At 43.2% G+C, this 21,315-nt stretch overlaps 1 long non-coding RNA gene across 1 annotated transcript in view; it reads left to right on the top strand.

Annotated features, from left to right (window-relative positions):
- The window catches only part of LOC142069717 (uncharacterized), a 93,867-nt gene extending 72,861 nt beyond the window's left edge, over nucleotides 1-21,006 (top strand). Inside the window, exon 5 of the long non-coding RNA XR_012665655.1 lies at nucleotides 20,575-21,006. This is a non-coding gene — a long non-coding RNA (uncharacterized LOC142069717). The remainder of the gene's footprint in view (nucleotides 1-20,574) is intronic.
- The last annotated feature ends 309 nt before the right edge of the window (nucleotides 21,007-21,315 follow it).

Below are 21,315 nucleotides of genomic sequence, written 5' to 3'. Positions count from 1 at the left end.
GTCCCCATTTTATAGGGACAATCCTGATTTTTGGGTCTTTCTTAAATAGGTCCCTATTACCCCCCCAACCCCCTGTCCTGATTTTTCACACTTGCTGTCTGGTCACCCTACATGCTAGTGCAGCTACACTACTATTTGTAGCCATGCTAGCTTGATGAGAACTACTGTGAGTATATTAGCATGAGCTGGGAATCACACACCCAGCTCACAGTGTAGGCTGTAGTCATAGCTTCTTTGCTGAATTATCTTTTATAATCAAGCACCTTTGGTTTTACGGGTATTTTGGAAAAGGTGAATTTCCATCTCAGCAAACCTAGAAGGGACACAGCTCAGAGGGCAACTGGGAAGAGTTTACACTGGGTTTTAAGCTGTAGTTATGAATAATCAGTTGCACAAATGTCACTTTCAGGCCTTGGGAAACCCATATCTCACATGCTGCAAATACTGCACTGAGGTTCTCTTCGTCTTGTGGAGAAGAAAAGCACTTGAAACACTCTTTTAATACTGTTGGTAATGACACTAATTTTCTTACTCACAGAGAATGAAATTCTCTACCCTGGACAAAGTGCAAGTGCAAAGCCTATGCTCTGCCTAAGTCTCATTGAAGCCCTATGCTGAGGGCATAAATGAGATGAGACTGATGTGCTGGCTTTGGACAGACTATCTGCACAAGAGTTCATTTCTGAACTGAGTGTCTCTGGATTAAGTTTAGAAGTGTGTGCAACAAGAGTGATGTAGTGGTGGGAGTCTGCTATAGACTGCCGGACCAGGGGGATGAGGTAGATGAGGCTTTCTTCCGGCAGCTCACGGAAGCTACTAGATCGCATGCCCTGATTCTCATGGGTGACTTTAATTTTCCTGATATCTGCTGGGAGAGCAATACAGCGGTGCATAGACAATCCAGGAAGTTTTTGGAAAGCGTAGGGGACAATTTCCTGGCGCAAGTGCTAGAGGAGCCAACTAGGGGGGGGCGCTTTTCTTGACCTGCTGCTCACAAACCGGGTAGAATTAGTGGGGGAAGCAAAAGTGGATGGGAATCTGGGAGGCAGTGACCATGAGTTGGTTGAGTTCAGGATCCTGACACAGGGAAGAAAGGTAAGCAGCAGGATACGAACCCTGGACTTCAGGAAAGCAGACTTCGACTCCCTCAGGGAACGGATGGCCAGGATCCCCTGGGGGACGAACTTGAAGGGGAAAGGAGTCCAGGAGAACTGGCTGTATTTCAAGGAATCCCTGTTGAGGTTACAGGGACAAACCATCCCGATGAGTCGAAAGAATAGTAAATATGGCAGGCGACCAGCTTGGCTTAATGGTGAAATCCTAGCGGATCTTAAACATAAAAAAGAGGCTTACAAGAAGTGGAAGATTGGACATATGACCAGGGAAGAGTATAAAAATATTGCTCGGGCATGTAGGAATGATATCAGGAGGGCCAAATCGCACCTGGAGCTGCAGCTAGCCAGAGATGTCAAGAGTAACAAGAAGGGTTTCTTCAGGTATGTTGGCAACAAGAAGAAAGCCAAGGAAAGTGTGGGCCCCTTACCGAATGAGGGAGGCAACCTAGTGACAGAGGATGTGGAAAAAGCTAATGTACTCAATGCTTTTTTTGCCTCTGTTTTCAATAACAAGGTCAGCTCCCAGACTGCTGCGCTGGGCATTGCAAAATGGGGAAGAGATGGCCAGCCCTCTGTGGAGATAGAGGTGGTTAGGGACTATTTAGAAAAGCTGGAAGTGCACAAGTCCATGGGGCCGGACGAGTTGCATCCGAGAGTGCTGAAGGAATTGGCGGCTGTGATTGCAGAGCCATTGGCCATTATCTTTGAAAACTCGTGGCAAACGGGGGAAGTCCCGGATGACTGGAAAAAGGCTAATGTAGTGCCAATCTTTAAAAAAGGGAAGAAGGAGGATCCTGGGAACTACAGGCCAGTCAGCCTCACCTCAGTCCCTGGAAAAATCATGGAGCAGGTCCTCAAAGAATCAATCCTGAAGCACTTGCATGAGAGGAAAGTGATCAGAAACAGCCAGCATGGATTCACCAAGGGAAGGTCATGCCTGACTAATCTAATCGCCTTTTATGATGAGATTACTGGTTCTGTGGATGAAGGGAAAGCAGTGGATGTATTGTTTCTTGACTTTAGCAAAGCTTTTGACACGGTCTCCCACAGTATTCTTGTCAGCAAGTTAAGGAAGTATGGGCTGGAAGAGTGCACTATAAGGTGGGTAGAAAGCTGGCTAGATTGTCGGGCTCAACGGGTAGTTATCAATGGTTCCATGTCTAGTTGGCAGCCGGTATCAAGTGGAGTGCCCCAAGGGTCGGTCCTGGGGCCGGTTTTGTTCAATATCTTCATAAATGATCTGGAGGATGGTGTGGATTGCACTCTCAGCAAATTTGCGGATGATACTAAACTGGGAGGAGTGGTAGATACGCTGGAGGGGAGGGATAGGATACAGAAGGACCTAGACAAATTGGAGGATTGGGCCAAAAGAAATCTGATGAGGTTCAATAAGGATAAGTGCAGGGTCCTACACTTAGGATGGAAGAACCCAATGCACAGCTACAGACTAGGGACCGAATGGCTAGGCAGCAGTTCTGCGGAAAAGGACCTAGGGGTGACAGTGGACGAGAAGCTGGATATGAGTCAGCAGTGTGCCCTTGTTGCCAAGAAGGCCAATGGCATTTTGGGATGTATAAGTAGGGGCATAGCGAGCAGATCGAGGGACGAGATCGTTCCCCTCTATTCGACATTGGTGAGGCCTCATCTGGAGTACTGTGTCCAGTTTTGGGCCCCACACTTCAAGAAGGATGTGGATAAATTGGAGAGAGTCCAGCGAAGGGCAACAAAAATGATTAGGGGTCTGGAACACATGAGTTATGAGGAGAGGCTGAGGGAGCTGGGATTGTTTAGCCTGCAGAAGAGAAGAATGAGGGGGGATTTGATAGCTGCTTTCAACTACCTGAAAGGGGGTTCCAAAGAGGATGGCTCTAGACTGTTCTCAATGGTAGCAGATGACAGAACGAGGAGTAATGGTCTCAAGTTGCAGTGGGGGAGGTTTAGATTGGATATTAGGAAAAACTTTTTCTCTAAGAGGGTGGTGAAACACTGGAATGCGTTACGTAGGGAGGTGGTAGAATCTCCTTCCTTAGAGGTTTTTAAGGTCAGGCTTGACAAAGCCCTGGCTGGGATGATTTAACTGTGATTTGGTCTTGCTTCGAGCAGGGGGTTGGACTAGATGACCTTCTGGGGTCCCTTCCAACCCTTATATTCTATGATTCTATGATTCATTCGGGGGCAGAACCTGCACAGTATTTCAAAATGTTCCAAATCTTTTTCTGCTTAATAGATGATCCTAATCAATAGACTGTTAAGCCTCATGGCTGAGTTAATATTCAGAACTTGTGAACTCATGTCATGGAGCAAGTACACTACGTCACGCTTTGGGGCGGGGCAAGGGTGTCGTGGCCCCATGGTTAAGTCCACCTACCAGCCTTTAGCTTCTGGGCGGTATGGTCTAATAGCCAGAGTCAATACCATTGCCTTGGACGTCAGGGCAGTATGGCCTAACAGCCGGAGTCAGTATAATTGCCCTCTCATTTTGGCTGTATGGCCTTGTGGCCACAGTCAGTATGTTTGACTTCCTCAGCACCAATATATGGTCTAATGACCAGAGTCAATACAATCGCCTCACTCAGGCAGTGTGGCCTAGTGGCCACAGTCAATATACCTGACCTCAGCATGGTTGTGCATCCTAGTGGCCAGAGTCAATACGGTTGCTGTCAAGGCTGATTCCCCACTCTGGCACTTCGAGTGCAGAAGTGAGGGCCCGCAAGGATTCTAAAAATTAATACTGGCCATTCCAGGCTTGAATTAAACTCCCAAGGTTACAGCTTTTCTTTGACCTTGGATTGGTAGATGCTGCCACCACCCAAGTGCAGAACCCCTTTGAGGGACCAGGAAGGCTCACTTGGGAATTCCTTCCTGTGGAGTATCCTCAAGCCCTTTCACACACTCCCTCCGGGGAAGAGCTGAGAAAAGAGAGAAAAAAAGAAATCAGCTGTTGCCACCAGCTAGTTAAACAACATGTGCACAAACCTCTTAAGACACAAAAATACAATTTTGTTCTTAAAAAAGGTAAAATTTATTAATTAAAAAAAGAAAGAAAATACATCTGGGAAATTAGGCATTTGCCAGTTTAAAAAAAAAAAACACTACAAGGATTAAGCATCAAGAATAACTTTCTTGAGGTCCAGCTTAAAGGTTACAAGCAAAACAAAAAGCACCTGGGCTTAGCACAGTGGAATCCACAAGCCATAATGAAATAAAAGGAATAAACCTAATTGCATCTTCCTAGACATTTTCTGATCTACTTAGATATCTGGGGTTTTTAAATGTGTAGTTTCTAGGTATTATACTGACGGTTTTTTCATACCAGGCTCAAGCTCTTACAGCCTAGCTCTGTCCTGTCAGCCTCTCCCTGAAGAACAACCACAGACAGAGAAAAGGGGAGTCTTGTTTCAATTTTTAAAAGTTCTAGCCTTCCCACTGGCTCTCTTGGCCAGGTGCCCACTCACTTCCTTTTACCTATGCACGGCAGTGAGACTTTTTAACCCTTTACGGGTAGAGCAATTAGAGAATAGCTACTAAGAGGGATTTTATAGCTACTGTCTGGCTGGGTGTCCATAAAAGGGAGCTATCCCCTCCCTTTCATTTATCACAGTTGCCCTCCTTAGCAAGGCTATGCAGCCTAATGGTCGGAGTTGGGGAAGTGGGCCACCACCTGGGTCCCAGCCCAGGGCCCTGAAAGTGGAAAGTGAGGGATCCAGCCAAAACATGCTGACTCAAGTCCCGGTTCAATAAGCAAGTTCCCCTGGGTTACTTCCTACCATTTTCTCCAATGCTGCAATTTGGACATCTTCAGGGCCTCTGGCTTCCTCAACCTGCACTGCTTCTGGTGGCTCCAGCCTCTCTTGGACTTCCACAGGTATCTGTGTCTCAGCATTTCTGGCTCCTGAGGTCTCGGGTTCCAGCTGCTCCCAGGCTGGAGCTTGTTAGGTGTGCCCTTCCTCTCCGGCAGTCCATCTAGAATGACCTGAGCTGCTCCCTTTTATACTGTAGCAACTGTTGGAGCATGCCCAGCAGGGGCGAGGGAAAGTGGCTTCCTTTGCCCAGAGTGTGGGGTTAACTCCTTCCTTTTCAGGGCAAGGCAAATACACCCAGCCACATCCCAATACACATACACTTTGAAAGAAAAGAAAACTGCAAATTCTTGGCCTTGTCCTGAACCATTTGAAGTGAAGGAGAGTTTTACCATTGACTTCAATGGGAGCAAGAGAGGGCCTTAAATCAATAAAACTTCAAGGCAGGGAGACCAAACATTGAAGCCAGCAAGTTCAGTTCTACTCCAACCTTTGTGATGATGTTTGTGTGTCTCATTCTCAGTAAATAAAACAGGGAACTAGGATCCTCTTATACTGATGCCTATTCCTGTAGACCTCATGCCTCTCAGCCAAGTGAAACAGGGGCTAGTCTGAAGATGCTACCAGGTGTAGTGCTTACCCCTGGCATTAGCTCTATGACAGTGGTGGGCAACCTGCAGCCCATCAGGGTAATCCCCTGGCAGGCCGCAAGACAGTTTGTTTACATTGACCATCTGCAGGCATGGCCGCTTGCAGCTCCCAGTGACCACGGTTTGCTGTTCAAACTGTTTCGTGGCCTGCCAGCGGATTACCCTGACAGGCCGTGTGCAGCCTGCGGGATGCAGGTTGCCCACCACTGCTCTATGGGCTTCATCTATAACGGTGGGTTATGCATTTGTAGGATAGAGACCATCACCTCTGTATCTCAATTTCCCTTGCTGTAAAACAGGACAATGATCTTTTTCAGTTGTGTTATCTGAAAATATACTGGATTAAAGTCATCCACAGGCAAAGGTAAGTGAGTGTTAGTATCCTCCTTTAACAGACTGAGAAACCAGGGCTCAGAAAAAGTAATCAACGTATTTGAGAGGGACAGTGATCTAGAAGCCTGGAAAGTGACTTGAAGTGCAGGAGACCTAGCCTTGATTCCTAAGGAAAATGCACCTTCACCTGATGGAAAATTTTGCCAGCAACCCGTTAGACACCAGCTTTTTGGAGGACACATCTCTGACCCTACTCTTCCCTCTCTTTCCTATCCCTTCCCAGCTGAAGGGAGATATCTCTATGTAGGACAAGGAAATCCGTATCAAGGGGACTCCTCTGAGCTGCTAAGACCGGGGAAACATCTGGACTTTGGTTCTCTATTGTGAAAGTAGAATGAATTATACTGAAATTGTAATTCATTAAAGAAATGCTACTTGAAGGGTTTGTTGAAATATAGTTGTCAGGAAGAGAAACATTAAGAAGTGTGAGACAATGGGTCCTCAAACTAATTAACTTAGAGCTCCTGCTGAGCAAGGAGATTGGCAAATCCCTGGATCTGACATCAGGAATCTGGTCAGGTAATTATTTCTGTGTTTTGTCCAGACTGAGGACTGTCTTGTCTCTGTGTCTATCCATCCTCCTGTGGTATGTTTGAGTCTGGGCGCCGTCTCCATCCAGGGATCGGCTCACCAAAGGGTTCCTGTCCCCATGGTCTGAGTGAGTGAAATCTGCACAATCGCAGTCGCGCCTTGGGTAAAACCCTTGGTGTGAAAGCAAGGATGATTGAGGCAGTAGCCTGTGGGCTCCTTTTGTGTGTTGCACCGGGCATCGCTCTGACGAACCCGACTTTCCTTCTTGTGTGATTGGTGTGTAAAGTCCTTCTGTATGGGTAACCAGACGTCTAAGTCGGGACAGTTCCCTAAAGGAACACTGGCTCATTTTATGTATTTTAGGAAGGGTCCGGACTCCTGTAAATTTCTGGAAAAATGGTCTAGGCTAACTCAGGAGAATCCCAAAATTCAGTGGCCACTGTTAGGATCTTGGGACAAAGACCGAGTAGACATCTTAAAAGACAAACTCGGCCAACCTAAAACTAAATTGGCAAAGGAGAGGTTGATTGTTTCATGAAGTGGTGGGAAGAGGCAAATCATAGGTGGACAGAATCAAAACTTGTCTCTCTCAAAGATTCTGGCTTCTATCCCACCAGATGCAACTCATTTTACTGTTGTTGATTTGTGCTCTGCTTTCTTTTCTGTCCCGGTTCACCCTGACTCCCAGTTCCTGTTTGCCTTTTCTTACAAGGGGCAACAGTATACATGGACCACACTGCCCCAGAGGTACACTGAAAGCCCATCATATTTTTCCCAAGTATTAGCCCGAGACCTTGCTGACCTTGTTTTCCTGTCCAGGTCCACACTAGTCCAATATGACAGGTTTCAGAGTAACAGCCGTGTTAGTCTGTATTCACAAAAAGAAAAGGAGTACTTGTGGCACTTTAGAGACTAACCAATTTATTTGAGCATAAGCTTTAGTGAGCTACAGCTCACTTCATCGGATATCCAATATGTAGATGATCTACTCCTCTGTTCCCCTTCATTGTCTGCCCCTCCATTGTCTGCCTCTGAAACTGACTCTTTAGTGCTTCTTACTGCCCTAGCAAATAAGGGTCACAAAGCTTCTCTCTCTAAACTACAACTCTGTCAAGCTTCTGTCATATACCTTGGTTTTCTCCTCTCCCAGGGTTCCCGTACACTTTCTCCCACCCACGTCCAAGCTATCCTTAGCTTTCCCCGACCCCGCTCCCCACGCCAGGTCCGGAAGTTTTTAGGCATGGCTGGATTTTGCAGACAATGGATTCCCCAATATGCCTCCCTTGCAAAACCTCTCTAGGAACTCACTCAATTCTCTGTGCCTGACCCCATGCCGTGGCCCCCTGTGGCCAATTCTGTCTTTGTTTCCCTCAAACAGGGTTTGGCTTCTGCTCCTGCCTTAGGGCTGCCTGACTATTCTAAGCCTTTTACCCATTTCTGCCACGAACAATCTAGGTGTGCACTTGGAGTTCTCACTCAGATGCACAGAGAAAAGAACCACCTAGTGAATTATTTCTCTGCCACTTTAGACCCTGTTGCCCAAGGCTTACCCCCCTGCCTGCGTGCTGTGGCTGCTGCGGCACGCCTAGTCGAAATGTCTGATTCCCTTGCTCTCCGCTCTCCTCTTACCCTCCTGGTCCCGCACTGACCTCACCCTGCCCCAGAAACCGAGAAAGAATCCTGGGTTGCCCGAGGTTGCTCTCTACATCCCGATTCTTTTTGGCGCTCACCTACTGGCGCCTTTGTAGCCCCCTTTTCACTCTACCCGTCTCTGGCTGCCCTGCTACACGGTGTTTCGCATGTTGGAAAGGGGGGATGGTCTCTGCTGTAACTAAGACAGGATGGTGGGCCCCCCATTTCAGCTCTTTTGCAGCCCGCCACTGTGCAGCCTGTACCATTTGCCAAAGCCATAATATTGGTAAACCTGTAAAAGTGGCCCAGGGGTTCTGGGGTCTGCCTCAAGCACCGTTCTTGCATTGGCAACTTGATTTTGTACAAATGCCTAAGTGTCAATAATACGAATTTATATTGTTATAGTATGTTTATTCTCTGGTTGGATTGAAGCCTTTCCTTGTCGCAAGGCTGACTCACTGTCTGTTGCCAAATGTTTGTTAAATCATATTATGCCTGCCAAGGAAATTCCTGCTACTCTGTCCAGTGATCGGGGTAACATTTTACTGGACAACTTGTTCAACACCTGGACCATATATTGCATATCAAACACCTGTTGCACTGTCCCTACCACCCACAGAGTGCAGGTGCAGTTGAAAGACGAAATGGTTTATTTAAGAATAAGCTTGCTAAAATTTGTGACTCTACAGGATTAAGCTGGCCAGTAGCCTTACCATTAGCCCTTATGGACATGAGATCCACTCCATCCCAAAGGCATCAATTAAGTATCTTTGAAATTGTTATGGGACGCCCTATGTGAGCTATGACTACCATTACTCCCGTTCCAGATTTGAACTTGACTCACAATGCGCTCCTTCAGTATTGCAAGGGACTAATGCAAGCTGTAAGTCACTTCCATTCACAGGTTCGAGCCGCCTGGCCTATGGAACCCACCTCCGACACTTGCCACAACCTCGAGCCAGGTGATTGGGTCTACGTCTGCAATACCTTACAATCTATGCTCTCGTAAGGGTTGCCAGAAGCAGACAACAACAACAACAACAAAAAGCAGTAGCGACTGCCTGGTGGGCATAAAACCGTGACTGCGGTTCCATCAATTGAGGTTGTCAGAACCAGAAGAGCCTTGCCTCCAACATGCGCCTCTGCCTATTCCTCGGCTGCTGGTATCTTACGGTCTGGGGAGACCACGATGACAATTCTTTTATCCAGCAGCAGGTGTGGATAGCTCAGACCCTTAATATTTCTAATTGCTGGGTCTGCAGCCACATCCCAGCCCACTCTCAAACTGGTGTTCCTCTCCTGGCTATCCCACTCAAGTCCCCAGACCTCACTGGAGGGCTTCGTCTGTTTAACAAAATATGGAACAGCAATGACACTTGGGAAGTGGTGAGAATAAATGCATCTAAATGGATAAGTGTGGTGGAGGGAAAAGGTCATTGGTGTTGGGTGTGTAATGGGACAGGGCTGGATCTGGGGAAAAGCCGTTGCATTCAGCTTATGGTGGCCAATGGTGTATGGGATTATTCAAACAAAACTAAAAAGTGGCAGGCCGGGTATGGAGATATGAATTTTTTCTCAACCTGGGATCAAACAAAGAAAACAATCTCATGTTCCCCCTACAGTAACCTTAGTGAAAACAATACAATCTTTCAATGTCATGCAAATAACACCACTCTTCATAAGGAGAATTACCCTGTACCCTTTGGGGGATACTACTCCTTCTTTGCAAACACCTATATGACAAATGGGTGCAACCGACCCATCCTGGCGTTAATAGGCCATCACTGGGTGTGTGGGACCAGAGCTTATACCGCACTACCAGCTAATTGGTCAGGAATCTGTTATCCCGCCCGACTCTTCCCACAATTCCGAGTCCTAGGAACCTTTCCTCGAGAACGCCTCCGCAATTTCTGGCAAAAAAGAAGGGACTTAACAGATGCCCAATGGTATGTAAATAACATAAGCCCCTTAACCTGGGAAGAGGCCATTGGCGGTTCCTTAATACCATTAGGGGGAGTAATACACCATGCAAAAAGGCTCCTAAGGTTACAAGCAGTAGTTGAAATAATGGCAAATGAAACCGGAGAAAGTTTAAGAGCCCTGGCCAAAGAAACAGGGGCAATCCGACAGATGGCCCTCCAAAACCATCAGGCATTGGACATAGTGCTGGCAGCAAAAGGAGGGTCTTGTGCTCTCATTGGAAAAGACTGCTGTGTGTATATACCAGACAACACCAATGAGGTAATAGATCGTGCTAGCCACTTAGAACAAATCACATATCTTCCCCATGAAGAGCCAAGTTCTTTATGGAAGTGGCTAAGTAACCTTTTCAATTTCTCTGGCATAGGAAACTGGTTGTTTCAGGGAGCCCTAACTCTCCTGTTTGGAATCCTAATAATTTTTGTATGTTTTCAGTTACTTTCCTGTTGTATCCAAAATTGTGTCAGGCATGCTACACAGATAGCTGCCCCAAACCAGAGTGCTCATTTGATGATTTTAAATATCACTGATGAACAAAGAGATAAAGAACGATTGATATGTGGAACCCAGTCATTGTTGGTCATTGCGTAGTTTGACCAAAAGGAAGGATTGTGAAAGTTTAGAATGAATTATATTGAAATTATAATTCATTAAAGAAATGCTACTTGAAGGGTTTGTTGAAATATAGTTGTCAGGAAGAGAAACATTAAGGAGTGTGAGACAATGGGTCCTCAAACTAATTAACTTAGAGCTCCTACTGAGCTAGGAGATTGGTAAACGTTAGTATGCAAATAAGATATGTATGTATATTTGTCAGTTTCTGCTTCCTTTTGTCTCTTATGTTAAATTGGCTTTGGCTTATCTGTATAAATAAGTTAGCTTGAGCCTCAGAGAGGGGCTCACATATCTGGGTACATTGGCAAAGCGCTTTGCTAATAAACAGAGTGGTCTGACAAATTATGTGAGTCCTGAATCTGACTTTGACACTATCTACTGACTAAAAGAAGAATATAAGGAACTTGAAGAAAGCTAAGAACTGCTAAACAGAGGATGATGCCATGGTGAGAACATTTATTCCTGTTCTTATTCTGATCTTCCTATTTTATTTTATTTTTATCTGATCTTCCTATTTTATTTATTTTCCTACTCCCATAACTGCTCATTGATTCACTATTTTTCAACAAGTTTGTGAATTTTCAAGTAGTTTTTCAATGGTTTCACTATTTTCACTACCGAACCACCATTTGCTTCTAAGAACTATTGGCAACATGACACACATGTGGTTAACATATGGATATCTGTGAACTGGTTTCTTTAACAAAAAGACCCACAGGAAATCTCTTAGAACTGCCTGTCTACATTCTGTCTCATTTGGGGGTGAAGGGGAGGATGGAGGGGGAAGTAGTCTGAAGAGGGTCAGTTGTAAATTGAATTACTAAAGCGTATGATTCAAATTGATTGTCATCAGCTATCCCTTCCATTACTGCTGATCCAGGCCAGGACTTATGCAGACCCTGTGTGGTGACAATCTGTAACATAGGTTGTGTATAGTTACAGCAGTTACTGCGGCAGCTAAAGAGTTGAGGAAAACTATAGGGTCCATCTCTGTCCCACAGACTCGATAAAGAATGCTATTTATATTTTTACATCTGTGGCCTGCCACATCTGAGCCATGAGAGATACTACAGCGACCACTATAAAAAGATCCTGATCATGGAACATAAAAAAGTGAAAATGTCCAGACCTGAAGAAGAGCTCTGTGGAGCTTGAAAACTTGTCTCTTTCACCAGCCAAAGTTAGTCCAATAAAAGACATTACGTCCTCCACCCTGTCTCTCTCATTTTCATTATTGGCAATTTGAAAGAGCAATAACTTAACTTTCATCTTTTTCTTCATCCCAAGCACCCATAAGCCAGAACTAAGTCAGTTCAGGCCTGTATAATCCTTATTTTAGAGGAGAAAGGCATAACAAGAACCAACAGTTGGAAGTTAAAGCTAGATACTTTCACGTTAGAAACAGAGCACACATTTTTACCAGTGATGGCAATTAACTATTGGGACAAACTAAAAAGGGAAAGGTTTCAGAGTAACAGCCGTGTTAGTCTGTATTCGCAAAAAGAAAAGGAGTACTTGTGGCACCTTAGAGACTAACCAATTTATTTGAGCATAAGCTTTCATGAGCTACAGCTCACTTCATCGGATGCATACTGTGGAAAATACAGAAGATGTTTTTATATCCACAGATCATGAAAAAATGGGTGTTTATCACTACAAAAGGTTTTCTCTCCCCCCACCCCACTCTCCTGCTGGTAATAGCTTATCTAATGTGATCACTCTCCTTACAATGTGTATGATAATCAAGGTGGGCCATTTCCAGCACAAATCCAGGTTTTCTGGAAACCTGGTGGGGAGAGAGAAAACCTTTTGTAGTGATAAACACCCATTTTTTCATGGTCTGTGTGTATAAAAACATCTTTTGTATTTTCCACAGTATGCATCCAATGAAGTGAGCTGTAGCTCACAAAAGCTTATGCTCAAATAAATTGGTTAGTCTCTAAGGTGCCACAAGTACTCCTTTTTTTAAAAAAAGGGAAATGTATTCTCCGTCACTTGAAATCTTCAAATCAAGCCTGGATGCTTTTCTGGAAGTTACACTTTAGCCAAACACAAATGTTATTAGGCTCAATACAGGAATTAACTGGGTGAAAGTCCATGGTGAGAATATATGATCTAACAGTCCCTTCTGGCCTTAAAGTTTATGTAGCTATGTAAAACAAACTCTTTATGCAGTTTCCTCTCAGGAGCCCTTCCATTACCTTTCTGTCCTTACTGCTACAGCCCTTCCACTGGTTGATATTAGCGTCTGCACATTAAATCCTAGCATCTGACGTATGGAGTCATAAGGCAGCCCATAGAAAAGAGAGTACCAGTAACATGGTAGTCAGTTTCTTTCAATTTAAGCTATAATGAAATTCTAAAATAAGTCAGGTCTTGATAAGTTTAAGTATGTAGCAAAGCAAACACTGGGGCAAAATTTTGTCTTCACTTCTATCCTTGCAAACCCACAGATTTCAAATAGAGGTAGAATTTATGCACAGAATCTATGCTTAGAATTATATATTTTGGTGGTGGAGATCTGTAGTCAGAACATCGCTCGCATAAATTTAATTCTAAAATTAGCCTTTTATTCTTATTTAGGCAAACAATGCTTCAAAAGCTAACAATTATCAAAATCTACCTGAAACAACTCACTTGAGTGGTAGCAAACAGATGTCTTCTCAGGGTCAGGCAGCGTTTCCCATGCAATTTCCTTGCTAACAAACCAGAATCACTTAAAGCACCAATCCAGAAAAGTCACTAAAGCACATGCATGCCGTTGCCTTGTTAATAAATTTACAGAGCCCAGCCAAGTAATCTTTCAGTAGTACCAATTTGCCTGGGCTCTAAATGATATGGTAATGTATATTCTGCATCCAAACTGTCAGAGCAGAAATGGAGCAATCACTTGCATCCTTCCCATGCAGACAGCTGTAAACAAAGATATGTATCTATTCTCTGTTGAGTGGGACCTAGATGATGGTAATCCTGCTGTAACATAAAACCAAAACTGAATGCACTCATTGACCACACTAGACTAACTACAACAATAATGTGAATATATCTGTCCTCCACTAGTTTTCTCTCTGTTGCTCAGGGTTTAATTGTGGCCCTATTTCTGGGACATATGAATGTATTATTAAAATGAGACGTGTGGCAATGGCCCTAAATATCTCAATGGAAGGAATTTACTGTGTATTACTTGTAACAGTAACCCTGTTGTTCACTTCTACAGGAGTAGAAAGGATCATGTCTGACGCACCAATATTACAGAGTATTCACCGGAGTGGTGGAAATGCACATGCCCACAAACAAATCCAGGCATTACAGTACTTTAACATCTTTAGTGAATCTGATCAAGCTGAAGAAAGTCATTTTATAGTTTCAGAGTAACAGCCGTGTTAGTCTGTATTCGCAAAAAGAAAAGGAGTACTTGTGGCACCTTAGAGACTAACCAACTTATTTGAGCCTAAGCTTTCGTGAGCTACAGCTCACTTCATCGGATGCTGTAGCTCACGAAAGCTTATGCTCAAATAAATTGGTTAGTCTCTAAGGTGCCACAAGTACTCCTTTTCATTTTATAGTGTCTTTTTCATTTCAGATGAACCAGAATCATTTAAAGAACCGATCCAGAAAATCACTCAAGCACATGCATGGCTCCATTGACTTCAGTAGCAGGTTACGTGAGCTTAAAGTTGAGCACATGTTCATGTGTTTTGCTGGACTGGGTCATACTTGTTTTGTTTTTTAGAAAAAAATCTGAGATTAGTGAAATACCCCAACCCATGCAGTCAATTTACTACTTCAAGATTTGCTTCTTTCACAAGATATTTGCGACAGGAGGATTTCATTAAAGGGATGCCCAAGAGTGTCCCTGTAATTAAAGACACTCCTATTTCTATCACAGCTCCACTTCTTCCAGGCCTTATGATTCAGCCAGACAAAGTTGCTCTGGATTGAAGCTTGACATTAAAGGTCTCAGCTCAGAAATTATTATCGGTTGGGTTTTTGTTTTTCTTCTTCCCGCCCCCTCCTCTCGGTCCCCTTTCACCAATGTTCTTAAATGTCTGGCAATGTTTAAGTGATAGAATTTCAAAAGTAAAAATAGAAGCTGATGAGTTTTAGTTTCTCTTTGTACTCTCATAAATAGAAAAACTGTTCCATTTGGAAAAAATAAGAGTGGGATTCTCATAATGTCCACTTTTGTATCTTAAAAATTATAACATGACAGCTACTTTTTAACAGGCCCTGACAATAATATATCATACAGAATCATTACTAATTCTTGCAGCACATTGCATATTAATATGATATGTTTTTGCTGAGTATGGTATGTTATAGGTCTCTTTCAAGAATCGTAGATTAGCAAGATATGTCCAGTATAACAACTCTTGCGGAATGAATGCTATCTGACTGTTAACAGGTTACAAATTAAAATCACTTTTAAAAAAGGTATGTACACAGAGATTCACACTGTATATTCCAGTGGCTCTGTTTCAAATCCAGTAATAGTTTGTGGCAAACAAATTCAGTAAATATTGGCATTGTTTTCTGAATTTCCTAGGAATGTCTTCAACTTGCATTTGATTGCCTACATGTGTACAAATTGCAAATAATGTAGTTGGGTCAATGAGCCCTAAGAACATCTTTGTCTGCCTGGACTGATATACAGGTTGATCTTCCTCTCTAGAAGACCCTGAGATTCCATCACCAATTCTGAAAAGCAAAAGAATGCAGCTGGCTCATACATCATGGTGTTGACTCAGAAAACTACGTTCTTGATTTCTGTAAAGATCCTTTACTTGGAAATCATTCTTCTCTTTTGGTGTTAATGAATAATCACTATGATTCCAGTAAATACATTGTTTTCTTATTGCAACACACCAGGGAACAATATTACAATCCCCAGCTCTTTAATTGCCTTTTCAACATACTTTTTATGCATTCACTTTCTGAGTGCCACACTTGGTAGTGATAATGACTTACAGTTCTACAGAGCTTTATGTACTGAAGGAACCCTAAACACTCTAGAAATGGATTTACAAACTGAGGGCAGAATTATGCAGTCTTTCCTCAGGTAATTGAAGTAAATTAGAGTTTTGCCCAAGTACAGACCGAGAGTCAAATCATGCCAAAACATACAAGTATCCATTAATATCATCATCGTCCATTGCCCATCCAGGGATTCAGCCAAATGGGCTACTTGTCTAGCATTCCCTTCAGCTACAATTCCAGTGGCTGTGGTTTGAGCCATCCCAGAACAAGGAGGCTTGACACAAAAGGGAAATTCCACCTCCTTTTCATACATAATTTTTACTCATGTGGACATACAATCCCTGTCATGCCATGCTGTTCCTCATGGCAAGCTGCATGGCAAGCTGCATCATAGTGTTGATGACTATGTTTGAAGGTACCAACTTTCTTTCATGGATCCCCTATTTGTGGTTCTCTGATTTGCACTTTATTCCCCACATTCTGCTGACATGTGTTAAGTATGGAACCTAAATACTCTCTCTCCCAAAATCACACCAGCTGCAGATGACTATTAACTGACTTTAACTGTCATTAGGGCACATAGGGAAAAGGCAGTCTTCTAGGTAGCAAGACTTTATATTTGGCTATGGCTTTATATTTCAGAACCAACACCTAGAATTGTACCAGGAAGCCAATAGGGAATCAGTATAGTCTTTAGAGAATTGATGTGATATGCTCCTTGCCATTCATACGAGTAAGAAATTGGAAAACCACATTCCGCATTAGCTGAAGCTTCCCAGGGCTCTTCGAGGTTAGCCACATGGCAGTAACACAGTCTTGAGGTCACAACAGCAAGGTTAAGCATAGCAAAGTCCACATCTGAAAGAAAAGGTCACAATGGTAATTAACCATTGAAATAATTGATCAAGGGTTGTGGTGGATTCTCCATCACTGGCAATTTTTAAATCAAGATTGGGTTTTTTTCCTCTCAAAGCTATGCTCTAGGAATTATTTTAGGGAAGTGCAATGGCCTGTGTTGTATAGGAGGTCAGACTAGATGATCACAGTGGTCCTTTCTGGCCTCATAATCTATGAATCACTTTATTAAGTGCAGGGTCTTTTGCCCACTGAGAGCACCTGAGAATCCAGGAGTTACCAGGATTCCAAAAGCAGCCTAAATTACACCTTTAGGATCAAGAGAGAGTGACCCCACTGCATAATGGGGGCAGACATCATTCGTGCTATGCCCTCTACACACACAAAACTCAGAAAACCAGCAACACCTCCCATCTTTTCTGAACATAGAGAAATCACTTCAACCACCAGGAAGTCCAGCCACTTCTGGTGTGGAATGCAGCAACTGTCTAATTGTGCACACTAACATTACAAAACAGTTTAGGGACAAGAAGCAAAGGCTGAGGTAGAATGTAACTTGAAACCTGGACAGGCCACAAGGCTTAGTATTTCTATCCTTGCCAAAAATGTAATGACCACAGGCGATTAAGACATTGATCTTATATCTGATTTGAAAGATGGCACATTTAACAGTGCCACATACCAGTATGCTGGGACACTGGTTCAATATTGACAGAGAGAAGCATGCCGTCTACTGAATCATGACCTGAGTCACTCACTAACTGAACCACACATTAGAAAGTTGGAACCATATGCAGCTGTGCTGGAAACCATGTATGACTATGTTAAGCTAAGTTCCGAGGAAGGGAAACTTCACAAGTTGCAGTATTTTTGTTTTGTGGTTCCCCAGAACAGGAAACACAAAGTGTACACAACTGACTATATAATCCATTTTTAGTAGAAACCACTGAGCTTGACATGCATGGTGTTATAAAATATTTTCCATTATCTGTAATGACGACAGTGTATACAACTTACACCTGTAAATGTAAAATACAAACTTGAATTAGCTAAACATGCACCTGCAAAACTCTCACAGCTGTGAAACTCTTCTGAGGATCTTTGAGAAAAAAAACCCGACAGTGTTTGATGCTGAAACTTAATGAGGCAGCCTTACCAAATATAGACATTACATTAACATTACATTACAAAAACTCTAAGGTCTACCTTGACCCCCCCCCCCCCCATTTGCCCCCCAAAATTTTTTAAAATGATGACTATTAAGCCTCAGTAAGCACTCTTAACTCTACTCAGCTGTTGTTTTTTGGCACACAGACTCTGCTGTTATCATTTATAGAATTGTTGCCACTACCTCTGCAAAAATAGTATCTCATGTTTTCAATTAACCTGCCCAAATTCTGCTTCCAGTAACACCAGTTCAAATCAAGACCCACTCAGTTTTACATTGGTGTCACCTACAACAGCTGGGCCAAACTCTGCAGAGATGTGAATGGTGGTAGAAAGTATATGCTGAGTGCAAGTTGGTTAGGAAATTATATTATAAGCTGGCTCAAGCAGGAAAGTGTTTCAAGTGACTAATGTCCTGCAGGTGGTTAAATAGCATAACTCACAACCATTCAACATCCAGTGTGCGTGTGTGTGTGTGTGTGTGCACACGCGTGCCTGTGAGCATGCAAAATAAAGGTAACGTACATGTTGCAAGGACAGAAGTGCTGCGTTAAGGAAAACATTTAGCAGGAGTCTGTAAGATACTGTGAGAGGCATACTTTATTTTTACACCCTCCCCCCTTGAATTTCTATACACAACTTATGCACTGAAGGGACAGAAGTTACAATAATTTTGCCTAGCCACTAAGGCCCAAGTCCTCACAGGTATTTAGGCACCTGACGCCCATTGATTTCAGTGGGAGTTAAGTGCTTAAATAGCTTTGAGGATCTGGGCCAAAGCACCAGCTTCGTGCAAGTCACCACTGAATTTTCAACTTATCTGTGAGGTGTAACATCCACTATTGTTTACATCACCACCGAATTTGGCCTAGAGATTTCCATAAGATTTGCAGGTGCTCACATCCTGGGCCTGACTCTCTGTTGCTCTGCACCTTGTATAGTGAGCATAAAATGCTATCTAATCAGAATGGCAGCATTTTACCCAAGCTTTGCCCAGGTGTAGGTGACTAAATAAGGTACAAGGCAGTGGAGAATCAGGCCTCTGATCTAAATTTGCCCAGAGTAATAAGTAATAACATTTTCCTCCCATTCATTCAAAGTCCAGTTCTAGAAGTGGGATTATTTGCATGAGTAAAAGGGCTCTTCAAAGTGAGACAGGGTCGCAGAATTAGACCCTTTCATTTTTGGAACTACAAGTATATGAAAACAGAACCAGGGCAGTGGATATTATTTTAAGACCAAACAAACATGAGATATTATTTGACTCATAAAAGGGATAAATGTGAAACAGTTGAAATCAGATGCAATTCCACAAGGCTAGATTCTGACCATATTGACATAGGTTTAAAGTTGTGTAACTCTCTGGACTTAACTGGAGTTATTCCTGATTTACACCAATGTAACTAGGAGCAGAATCAGGCCCACACTGTTAAAGGAGATCAAAATTGGGCTCTGAGAGTATGATTTTTCACAGTACCTATTTTTACCTCTTACCTGTTAAACTTTTTGAGGAGAAATCCATTTTTCACACTTCACACTGTGTGGTAAACTAACTCAGGGCCAGATTCTGATACCCCTACTCATACTGAATAGCACTTTATTGCACCAGTAGTTCCACTGACCGAACTAGGGCTACTCATGGAGTAAGGTACTCCTCATTGAGGCAGATTCCGGTCACAGCCAAAGGGAATGAGGACCAAAAGTGACTTTAAACCACCTTTGCACCACCCAGATTCTGGGCTGCTGTGGAAGCTGAAACGGCCTTCATCAACAGCTCAGTCTCTTAAGGTAGTCTCCCCATGACTGCCGATGTCTCCACCACAGCCCAGCATCTAACCCTACAAGTGTACCCCTTCCCACCCACAGCCCAGCCCTACTCCTAGCCTTGACAAACTAGGGCCTGTGAGGAAGAGGAGATAGGATGACCTCTTCCTCCACAGTCTAGCCCCTTTAGAGGTACTCTGTTCCACTACCACACTGTGCAGGGGCCAAGGTCAGAACTGGCCATAATGTGAGTAAAGATGGTAACATCTGACCCTCTACTTGCAAAGACTATTGTCTTTGGTCAGTTTAGTTGTTTCTCCGGTAGATGTGTTCTCCTAGCAATAAAGAGGTGCTTTTGTGTATGGTGGACCACATTTTCAGCTGGTATCTAACTAGTTTCCATCAATGTTTCAAAGATAGTTTGTAAACTCATCAGGACAGAGATGGTGTGTCTTTATGTGTGTTTATACAGAGCCTAGCACAATGGGTCTCCAATCTGAATTGAAAAGGAGTACTTGTGGCACCTTAGAGACTAACAAATTTATTTGAGCATAAGCTTTCGTGAGCTACAGCTCACTTCATCGGATGCAATCTGAACTGGGGTCTTTGGCCAGTCCTGTAATATAAATATGAAATAATAAGCTTATATTTGGACACAGGATTATTTGAAAATATAGCTATAGAGGATATTAAACAAGACTTTATCATGATGAATCTTCAACCCATCGAGAGAAATGACTTGCTACAAGAAAGGAACATTGATAGTGGGACTCCGTGGAGAATGGAACCAGACTGCAGTAACTTTAGACCGGAGATCATTTAGAGTCTGACTTATTGATAGGCCCCAGGGCTAGCTTTTGTGAATCTGCTAGACAGGCAGATTTTTATTTGCATGAAAACAGACTTTAGGAAACCACTAAAATGTAACAGAAGAGCATGTCCATGTTTTAGTAAGTGTATATTGAGTTTATATTTGCCACCTTATTCCAACAATCCTTTTTTTGTTTAACTGCACTGCAGTCCATACTGAAAAATAAAATATAGCATGGAAACACCTAACTTTCTCTGTCCCCTCTTTGTTTTTGGCTTTTGCAGCTGCTGTTTTCTCAGTGTTGTCTTCGGACAGTTTCCTGTTGCCACAGTCGATGGCCTGCCAGCGCCTGCCTGGGCCTTTCAAGTGTCAACACTCCGAAGTTTGCTGCGATGGCCAAATGCTTGTTAATGAGATATAGCAGCTGGGTAGGGGTGAACCACTGAGATGTATAAAGGCATGCCGCTGGTGCAGGAAGCGATGCCTTTTGAATCTTTTCAGCACTCTGAAAGCATTCAAATCAAAGAGGGCATGTTGTATTCATTAATAAACCGAAGTTCCCATGCAACTATGTTAAAGCCAGTAGTTTAACTTTGTAATAGACAGGTGAATTTTTCACCAGTGTTTTAGACTGGAAGACAAAGAACAAGAAAACAAGAGTTTATGTACTGCCAAAAGCATTACTTCCAAATCTAGCAGCCATACAGAATTGTTAAACTGGGCTAGGTATTTGCCCTTTCCCATGAATAAAAGCTTGCAAGATTCCATTTTCTTGTATTTTTTATGCTTCAAAACTCACAGCCACCTGCCTGAGCTCTCCTTTCCCTCCTGCTCCCCTGTTTCTTAATTAAAAATAAAAAACAGGATTAAAATCTAGAATGAAAAAAACCTTGTGAAAAAAAAAGTCTGAAGACTCTACAGACAGGATTAATGACCAAAGCTGCTTGCATTCAGCCTGAGTGCAGCCCATGTGATCCTCCGTCTGCATCTGTTTTGCTATGACAGTAGCAATATAGGAGGCCCCA

Source organism: Caretta caretta, chromosome 1, assembly GCF_965140235.1.
Source record: "Caretta caretta isolate rCarCar2 chromosome 1, rCarCar1.hap1, whole genome shotgun sequence".
NCBI lineage: Eukaryota > Metazoa > Chordata > Testudines > Cheloniidae > Caretta > Caretta caretta.
Note: the sequence above shows the minus strand (reverse complement) of the source record. Positions and strands in the feature narration are given on the sequence as shown.